The sequence below is a fragment of the Temnothorax curvispinosus genome, unplaced genomic scaffold (assembly GCF_003070985.1).
Source record: "Temnothorax curvispinosus isolate PA1 unplaced genomic scaffold, ASM307098v1 QBEX01009056.1, whole genome shotgun sequence".
Taxonomy (NCBI): Eukaryota; Metazoa; Arthropoda; class Insecta; order Hymenoptera; family Formicidae; genus Temnothorax; species Temnothorax curvispinosus.
The window spans coordinates 8,923-18,944 of NW_020218836.1; the positions used below are offsets into that span (position 1 = coordinate 8,923).

Here is a 10,022-nt window from a genome sequence, read left to right on the forward strand (position 1 = left end):
AACACCGTGTGCGCGAGACGCAACCGCGAGCACGGACATTACACGAAAACGGACTCGCATTACCGGATTTCGCCAACGCATCTATCGCGATCTCCAGAGGCTTGTTATCACATCGTTATTGTGATTCCGCGGCCACGATACCATCCCGAGGCCCTTCGCTCTCGCTGTCGATCGCCATTCGATACTCGGTCTCAAGGAACCGTACGTGTCGCGATATTAAAACGTAATCCTGGACAAGAGCGCGCACCGGAGGGCGGCGTCGTGGCGTTACATGTCGGTATTAACTACTTGCGGGCAACCTCACCGATGCGATGCCTTCTCGTAGGGCTCCTCGCCGTCACCTCGTACCAAGGATCGTCGCAGGACGATATGAATATTTGACTCGGGGCGGTTATCGCGAATCAGAAGGAAACTTTGATAGCGTTCGGACTTGCCGACGGACGACCAGAGAGTGTCTCGCTAAATTCGCTCGATTGCGGAATCGATGTGGCACCCCCTTCCGTAGGGGCGCGCCAACCAATCGGGAGCGAGCTTGCAAGCTCGCGCGATAATTTAACGCAGGATCGTCGTAAGGTGGATCCTTCGGGGGCGCGCAACGGTCCCTCGGCGGCGTAGCGACTCCTTCAATTCGTTCCTGGACAGCGGACTGGACTTCGTTCTAGCCGGTGTGCCTCCGGTTTGACCTCGGGGCGGTGATCAGTCACCTCGCGGGCCGGTATTTCGTGGAGGCAGATTGCTGAGGCCGGGTTTTCCCCAGGCGCCTGGGGCCCCGCTATCGTCGGCCTTGTCCATCGCTGTCTCACGCGCCACACGCCTGCCGCGTTGCTCTCGCCGCCCGGGATCCCAGTGGTTTCCGCTTTCGCCCTCGCCACCCCTCCTCGGTCCTTGGTCCTCCCGGACCCTTCCGCTACGTGTATTCCCTCGAAGATTCGTCGTGGTGGGGTGAGGCGCCGCGCGTATTACAATTGCATAAAAATAAAACAAATAGTCAAAACGCGGAAATGATATAAATTTTTGGCCTCTAGAGATCTTGTCGTCGCCTCCCTGGCTCGTCCCTGGGCGCGAATTTCCGCGCCTTGTGACGGCGGCGGGACGCTGCCACAAAACGGCGGGCCGCAACGTCACAATACATACATACATTTATAATGTTGTATTCGCGCCGCATGTCAGTAAGGTTTCCGCTAACTGACTATACTACTGAAACAGTGTTACTAAAACACAAAAATTAAAATGTATTACCTAGAAATCTTTATCGGTACCAACATTATCTCCTCTTCTTTTAAGGAAAATGTCGTGTAACCGGCGATGCTATCGCGGTTATTCCGCTGGGATGGCGGCGGGGCCGATCTAGCGCGAGTCCGACTACCGCGAAACGCGCGGTGGAGACAGAGTACGGAGGCTCTACCCCCGAGGAAGGCTGCGAGCGGCTAGATCGGGGAAAAAGAGAGGCGCGAGTCCAACCACCGAGAAGCGCTCGGTGGAGGCAGAGACGCGCTCTGCTCCCGTTCGGATAACCCCGTGGACGAGAAGGCTGGTCGTCTATCGAGACACACTCGGTGAAGGCAGGGAATGCCAAAGGCTCTTTACCCTTGTTCGGACTAGCGTTGGATAGGTCGGTGCGTGAATTCAGGATCGGTGCGGTCGGTGAGACGAATGATCAGGGAATCGCTCTTTGCGTTAAAAACGCTCGGCTTGTGACGATACGCGCATTGTCACTAGCGCTACGGCCCTGGCGGCTACCAAGCACATGTTCAGCGTGCGCTCCTGTGTCCGAGCGGTAGGGCAGCCGAGCGGTGGGGCAGCCCCAGCGGTGGGGCAGCCTCCACCGCCCGCACTCGGGGTATAAATAGGGGACTCGAGCCAACTCGAGCCACCAGTCCTGTCCGACTCCTGTTCCCGGCACGACCGCTCTCCGAGACCGCTTCACCACGTTGGGCGCTCCCAACGACTGCCTCCGTACAGAGAACGGGTGCTCCCGTTCTCACCTGGGCGCTCCCAGGGTACGGGCCTCCCCAGCTGGGTGCTCCCGGTTGGTATTACCTGCCCTTTCCTGCCTTTGGGTCGGGCGCTCCCGACCCTTTCCGCCGTACGGAAGACGGGCGCTCCCGGTGTACGGGCCGCTCAGTTGGGCGCTCCCGACTAAGCTCCTGACCGACCTACCTGCCCGCGAATTCGTAAGGCAACTGTGCCTCCGCACCGGTCCGCGAATCCGTAAGGCAACCGTGCCTCTGTACTTGCCCGCGAATCCGTCAGGCAACCGCGCCTCCGCGCCTATCCGCGAGTCCGTCTCTGTCCAACCACGCCTCAACCCGGCACACGTACACTGCGGCTCAGCGGAGCAACACACACACACGCACCGACACTCACGCCCTCCATCCAACTGTATTGTAAATAGTGAGAATAAATAGCTTTATGTAAAACTAACCAGTGTCTCCACGTTTTCTCACCCTGACCTGGCAAGCGAACTCCGAGCGAGAAAACGCGAACGTTACAGGCTTATATACCTGCCGCGGCGGCGTTACGGAGCGGCGGGAGTAGCGACGGCAATCGCGAGCGTCGGGACGGTGCGGCGGAACGGTCGGGGATTACGGCGTCCCGACGCCGCGATTGCGCTCGGCGTTCTTCGGTCGCGTTCGGCACCGCTCGGCGCTTCGAGATGGTTCCCAGGTAACATAGGAGAATGCAACAAGCATTTCACATTCCAGCAACTGTAGATAAGCTACAACTGGTCTCCCTACGTTCCTCAGTGTTAACAAGTAGTAATCAACAGTAACACAGTAAAAAAGATCTTTGATGAGGAAGCTTGTTTGCTCCTATAGTATCTTAATTGAGTCCAAACACTGTTTCTCGATTTTATTGCCTCATGGTAGGTCGAAAGTGACTACATTGTAGTATATCGATAGTAGCTCACATACCGTGCACTCTTCTACTGAGTAACAGTAGATCGAAAGTAGCTCTCATTTCATGCTCGCTTCTACCAGTCTACAATAGGTCAAAAATGACTCGTATTTCGTTCCTTCTTCTCTAGCACTACAGTAGATCGAAAGTAGCTCATATTTTATGCCCGCTTCTACCGCACTACAATAGATAAAATGTATCCTACATTCTTGTCTTTTTATAATTTCAATAAATACAATACTAAAAAATCCATTGTAAAATACCATATAATTATATAGTATCAATCATGTTATTGTTTAAAAGGCCACTTATGTCTAAAAAATAGCTTTCGAGACAAAATTAAGATGGATACTATATAGTTGTATACAGTACCTTATACCTGTATATGTACACAAGTCATTTAGTATTGAGATGTACTATAAGGAATTGAAAACAGCATATGTCTCATGCTTGAATCTTCCGATGTACAGAAATAGCTCTACAACTGACAGTGACAGACATATTTCAAAATCTGCAAAATTTATTGGCAAAATTTTGTAATTAATTTTTATCGTCAAACAAGAGATTCAAAATAGTATACAAAATATCCTGCGAAGCTGCTAAACTCTTAAATAAACAATGTGAGTACAACAAATAAGGAAAAAATATATATTTAAGTTTTATTTTATCACAATCTGTTATGTTACAGATATTTATTACAGTTATTTATTTATATCACAAGAAATATTATTTATAACACAAATAAATTATCGTATTATATTAAATAGCTTATCATATCATATGAAGCGTTAGGATAATTATTCGATTACTCTCGATTACCAGCGCCAGCTACCGCATAGTTAGCCGCAAGCTCCTCTTCCACTTTAGATCGTTGCAAAGCACTGGAGCTTCCTTGCACTGCTCTTTGTTGAACCATGTAGTGACGCTGTTGTGCATTTTTTATTACCTTGGCCATTTCCACTTCAAACTTTTTAACAGAGGTATTTTTAAATTGTTCGATTTGTCGGAGAGCACCTGCAATAAAAATATGTTCATATAATTAAGTTCAGGATTTGCTTTGTCACATATTGAATTTATTTTTACCTCAGAAATTGACTGAAAAAAAATTAGAAACGTATTAATTAATAATGATGAGTTAAAATTGTAACAACATTAATATAAGTATATACGTAGATCAGAAGTGGGAAAATGTCGCTCCAGAAGCAATATTTTTCCACTCTGGTCTAAAGGGTGCGTCTTACCTAAAATAAAATAATATAAAGTAATTTTTACCATAATATTGTAGACTTAAAGGCGTTTCCCGAAACCGAATTTTTTTTTCACCTTCTTTCCATGTAAAAGATGTCTTAATTAATTTGTCCGTTACACTTGCCTGCAAGAAGCCATCTAATGCATTTGAAATGTTCAGTCCTCCAAGAAGGATAAAATATTGCTCCTGAAAAGTTTCAAAATACATATCGGTAGAATAATAAAAATAAATATCATGTACGTGTATATATATCCACACATTTAATTTAAAAGCATTATATTTTAACTTACCAAAATGGATAATGCTTTTTCGTCTTTTATTAAAATCTGAAACTGTTCTACAGTTTGCACCGGAAGGTTCAATTGCTGAACAGCTCGTATAATATCTTTACTACTTTTTTGTTTGTTTTCCAAATTATTTATTTTTTGCAATATTTTATCTTGTCCCTTTTTTATTTTCCTAAAAAATTATATTTGTTTATTTATATTTTATTAGAATGTTAAATTATATGCTTATATATAAATAGCACTTACTTTATTTCAGTTAGTATTAATTTTAAAATCGACAGATGATTATTATTTAAAAGTGACAGATCTATATAATTTTCTTCATCCGCTGCTTTATGCTTTAATGCATTGTCGTTTGAAATGTTTTCCTTATTTCTATTTAAGTTGGCATCTGAAAATTGCATTATCAAAATATATTATTATTTATTACTATTATTATCATCTTTATTTAAGGGCGAGGCACAGCTTAAACGTGGAGATTAGATGAAAGAGCCGATGGATTCAATACTTCGCCAGACTTATAGTCGGGTCGAAGTAATAAACAATATTTATATAGAAATCCTAAAGCGTAAATTATTACATTACACAGACCTTGCATTTTTCTTTTTTTTTTTTTTATTCAATTTTTCTCCACATTCTCCGTTTTTATTTCTTGTTAAAGCCAGGGTAAAATTTGAAATATCCTGTAGTTGCTGGTCTAATATATCACCTTCAGTCGGCATAAAATCCTTTTCTACGAGTGTGACTTGAGGACCTTGAGGTTCCATAACATAAACAGTGCTTCGCTGCCTGAAAGCCAACAATGTATTGTTACAAAACATGGTAGGCAACGGACGTCTTGACGCCTATCATATTTTCTGGGTTGTCTTTTAGATTATTATAAATAATCATTTATTTATTTTTTTGGACATATAATATCGTGTAATACAATATAAATATCGTGTAGATAGGATAAACTCACTCAGTTGTACAAATTACACTTCCAAAGGGACGAGTGATTCCTCTTTCACACTGCTTTGCTTCATAAAAAGAAAGAGGCCCAATGCTCTATCTCGTGGCTCTTCGCGGCCCTCGCCAGCTGATCTATTAGGATCGCCTCCCGTTTGATGAAAATTCCAGTTAATAATCGCTCTTTCTCTATTGCGTACACAATACTCGTAGAAAACACTCACTTCGTATCCGAATCACTCAGAGATGGGAGACGAAGTTCCCTCTACAAATCCCGTCAAAAGATGGCCACCGAGCACACACGTACGACGTATACCGTCCTATGGTGCGTATCAGCATATCCCTTCTACTCATCTTTCGACAGGGCCGTGTCGTCCCTGGCATAAGGCTAAATCCCCAACGCTGCGGAACGCTCGTGATTGGCTCCGCTCTCGTTCGCTCTCGTCGCGCGTCGCTTCAAGACCATGAGAGCAAGTGAAAGCAAGATATTTTTATTTTATTTTTAATTTTTTTTTTATTAATAATATTTTTATTATTTATATTATACTAGACACTACAGACGCGCGCGCTTCGCGCGCGCCATTTAGCTTTAACATTATGCTATTAATAATAATCGCGACACGACGCGAGCTGTCACATCACGACACACACCACGCACTACACGCACGAAACTCGCCACACTCCGCGATGACAGTCCGTCACGGGATGAAGCAAGCTACGGCGCGGCAATCAATCGAGATAGCCAATCGGCATCGCGGAAAAAAGGCTTCAATTTTACGATACAAACGAAATTCACTCAGGTAACACGCTTTTTTTAAAAATGGATTATTTTTATTTAAAAATTGAATATTGTTGAAACTTAGTTTTACATATTTATCATACTTTTACATATATGTTACACATGTTTATAATAATTTAATGCAGCCATTCATCATTGTAAATTGCTGCAACAACTGACATGTTAACCTCAAAACATTTTTCACAATTTCTCCAAAAAGGCATTTTGTATCTTTTATATTTAATGTCATTCGGTAAAATATCTAAATATATATTTCCTAATTCGCTACATTTAAAAATATCAACATGTGTTAAATTTAAATTTTCATCGATTACATAAAGAGGCTCAATTATATTAAATTTTCTACCTACAAGCCAATAGGTGCCGTCACTGTATTTTAAAATATTATCAATGATAACAATTCTACCGTCATGTAAAATACAGCAGTTATTTTTATTATCTACATCATACGTAAAATTATTAATTTTAATCCGATGAAATTGCAGTAATAATTTATTTGTTATTATAACAGGTTTATTATTTCTGTGGTAATTTTTTTCGGGCCATAAGCGGTAATTATTTTACTTGATTTAAGTAATGTAGGAGATATTGCATCATTTATTATATTTTTTTCGTAGCGATTATAAATTTGAATTAATTCCTTTGTTCGACTCCTAATAATCTTTCGGAAAAATGTCATATTATTTTCAAATGGAAAGCATGAAAAATGATCCAGGAGGCCTTTGCGGACATAGACAAAAAATTTTTTACCTTAATAGCCAATTGTAATTAACAATTTTAGTTTGTAAATAGTCGTAAGCAATCAAAAATGACTGATTTTTTTTTAAATTTCTGTAATATTGTTGGGGATTCCCCCAATTTATTAATATAAAAATTGTATCCGTCCGTTATATGTACTGCGAGATACTTTTCTTCTGCTTCTCACGCAAAATTATCGATAAGTTCGGAACCGCCGGAAGGAGCCGATCCGCGCCGAAGGCGAGCGCGCGTCAGCATCCCCACGCGGCTCGCCCGACCGCCGGCCTCCCTTCCAACGAACCCGCCGCGTCGGGGTATTTAAGTCGGCGCTCCGACAGGAGCCGGCACTTCGTCTTATCTCCGGCTCTCTGCTGCCTTCGACGAAGCCTACCCTATCCAACTTCCTAGGGCGACACATAAAACGAGGTCCGGTGCTCCGAGTCTCGACTGAGAGCTCTCAGGTGTCCCCGAACTCCAGCCTACCAAACCGACGATCACGATCCCGCGGGGTCGAGCACGCTCGGCCTCGTAGCGAGCCCTCTCGCTGTCGTGGATCCGGTGCTTCGCTTCCTGCCGTATCCACCTACCGCGTCTCTGTAGGCATCGGACGTTAGACCGCGTTTCGCAACTCCGTCACACCGCGACAATTGCATTCGTGATACCGTCTCTCGTTTCTACCGCGTTTCTGTGCGCACTTTATGTAAAACCGCACTTTAAAGACTACAAGTCACAGCGCGCCGAGTGCATTCGCACTAGTTTGTCTGTACATCTCGCGTTTCGTCAGTTTTGTTTTATTATATCGAATAAAGTTTATATATATTATAAGTCAATTGCTGTCTTTTGGGCCTTCTACTCAAATTCCTAACAAGCGATCGAGTCCGCGTTCAAGCTGAAACCCCGGTCGTCTCATAGTTGAAAGGCTGAGCGAAGCCTTTCGCGATATCTCGCGTTCTCGCGGAACGAATTTGGCGATTCGTTCGGCGCGTTTATTGCGCGCCCGAACAAATATTCATGCCAAAAATCGCTCTAAACCTTATAATGCACAGACAAATTTTTTTCTTACCATTTTTTTCATGAAGTTTTAAAGTATATAACTTTTACACATGTAAAGATTTTGAACCCAAGTTTTCTCCACATTATAACATCCCTTTTGGATGAAGAAAAACGCTTATCATGAATATGTAATAATGGTGTGCTGAATATGGCGGTCATTCTTCTGTATTGTAAACACTGAATCCCATAAGCGTGCTTTACGTTGTTGTTTAAAAAAATGGCTGAGAGATGTCAAGGTTCTATTAATTTTATATTTTTAAATGAACATTCTACTTCATGGATCCATTGGTTTTAATTGCCCGTAGCTGCCCGTTCACGAAACAAAGAAGAAATGTAAAGGAAAAAACGTGATATGAGAACGCGTTGTTTGTTGTACTTCGTCATGGGTAGCGACTGTGTTTATACACGACTTAAAGGTGTTTAACCGAACTTCTGTTCGGGGCAGCTAGGGACGCGCAACAGTCGCTACTCATGATGGGAACCCATGATCGCCTTCGGCTCGGGCGGCAAACTTCACACTTGTCTGGAAAAGGCTACTTTTGCCCCTTGATGAACAATATACTATTTTTGTTTTTTACCATCTTCCTGATTGTAAGAGACGCTGTTAGGTGTATCAACGCACTAATGCTAACGCTTTTGTGTAGCCATATTCAAAGGTAAACAATGGATCTTTTTACGAGTACAGTAAAAATACTATAAAGTGTATTCTTTTGTTTATTCAGGTTATGAAACATTAAGTTACCATGAAAAGTTTGACATACTACGATCTGTTCTTGTTCCTCCGAAATTCTAGTCATGGTTTCACAATGCAAGAGAATTTAATTAAATTCGTTTCGAAAGAATATGAACTCAATTTATCAAACCAATCCGAAAACAAGTTGAGAGATTTATTACGAATATTTTGTAAAAATCTTTCTTTGAGATGGCAAAAATCAAATAAAACACTGGAAAATTTCACAAAAAAGAATAAATCATGGCTTCAACGAGTTTTAAAATTTTCCGATAATTTTTTTAATTATTCAAGCGAATCTGCTTCTACTACTAGTTCATCGTCTCATAACAAATCATTTGATAAAATTACTGATAGACATAAACGGAGGCGAACAGAGAATTTACGAGCTCTAATTCGACAGAAATTCTCCTGTATGCTGCGAAACAAAAATTAGTGATGGATCTTCTGATTTTGCAAAGGTATTGGATTATTTGATTAAAAATCCGAGTGAAATTGGACGAGTTAGGGCATTTTGTAAAAATAAAATTAAAATGCCTTTGTTTTCGAGAGAAAAATGCTTAGCATTATTTCTCAGCTTGAATCTATCAAAAGAACAATACATTGAATTACAAAAAACTTGTATTGAGAGCGGGACTAATCAATGGCAATCATATTATGAAATACAACAAGCAAAATTAGAATGTTATCCGAGAGATAAAGTAACGATCACCGAAACTTCAGCATCGATCGAATTACAAGCTCTGCTTGAGCACACAATTAAAAGACTGTTTAAAGTTTGCAAAGAAAAATTGGATTCATACAGTAATTTGACATTAATTTGTAAATGGGGCTTTGATGGTGCATCCAGTCAAAGCATGTACAAACAACGATTCGTAGACGAAAATGCATCAGATAGCTCCGTTTTTATCACAAGTTTTGTTCCCATAAAATTAATAAATGGTTTTAATGTTGTATGGGTGAATCCAAATCCATCTTCCACTAGATATTGTCGTCCAATCAGATTCGAATTCATTCATAAAAACGCGGAAATTTGTAAGAAAGGATACGAAAGAATGGAACAAGAAATAAAGAATTTAGTACCAACCGAATGCGAAAACATAATTGTTAATTATGAGATGCTTTTTACAATGATAGATGGCAAAGTATGCACAACTTTATCGGATGTTACATCATCTAATGCGTCATGTTATCTTTGCGGTGCGAAACCGAGTAAAATGAACAATATTGACAAAGTTATAATGAGGGACATTGATGAAAAAACTTGTAATTTTGGCATATCGAATCTTCATGCAAGAATTCGACGCATGGAGCTTCTAC

At 41.6% G+C, this 10,022-nt stretch overlaps 1 long non-coding RNA gene across 1 annotated transcript; it reads right to left on the bottom strand.

Moving 5' to 3' along the window:
- Positions 1-4,755: 4,755 nt before the first annotated feature.
- Positions 4,756-5,470, bottom strand: LOC112458643. The gene is made up of 3 exons (XR_003041227.1): positions 5,396-5,470; positions 5,144-5,223; positions 4,756-4,825 (listed from the first exon to the last, which is right to left on the bottom strand). It is a non-coding gene; the product is annotated as an uncharacterized LOC112458643 (long non-coding RNA).
- Positions 5,471-10,022: the final 4,552 nt, after the last annotated feature.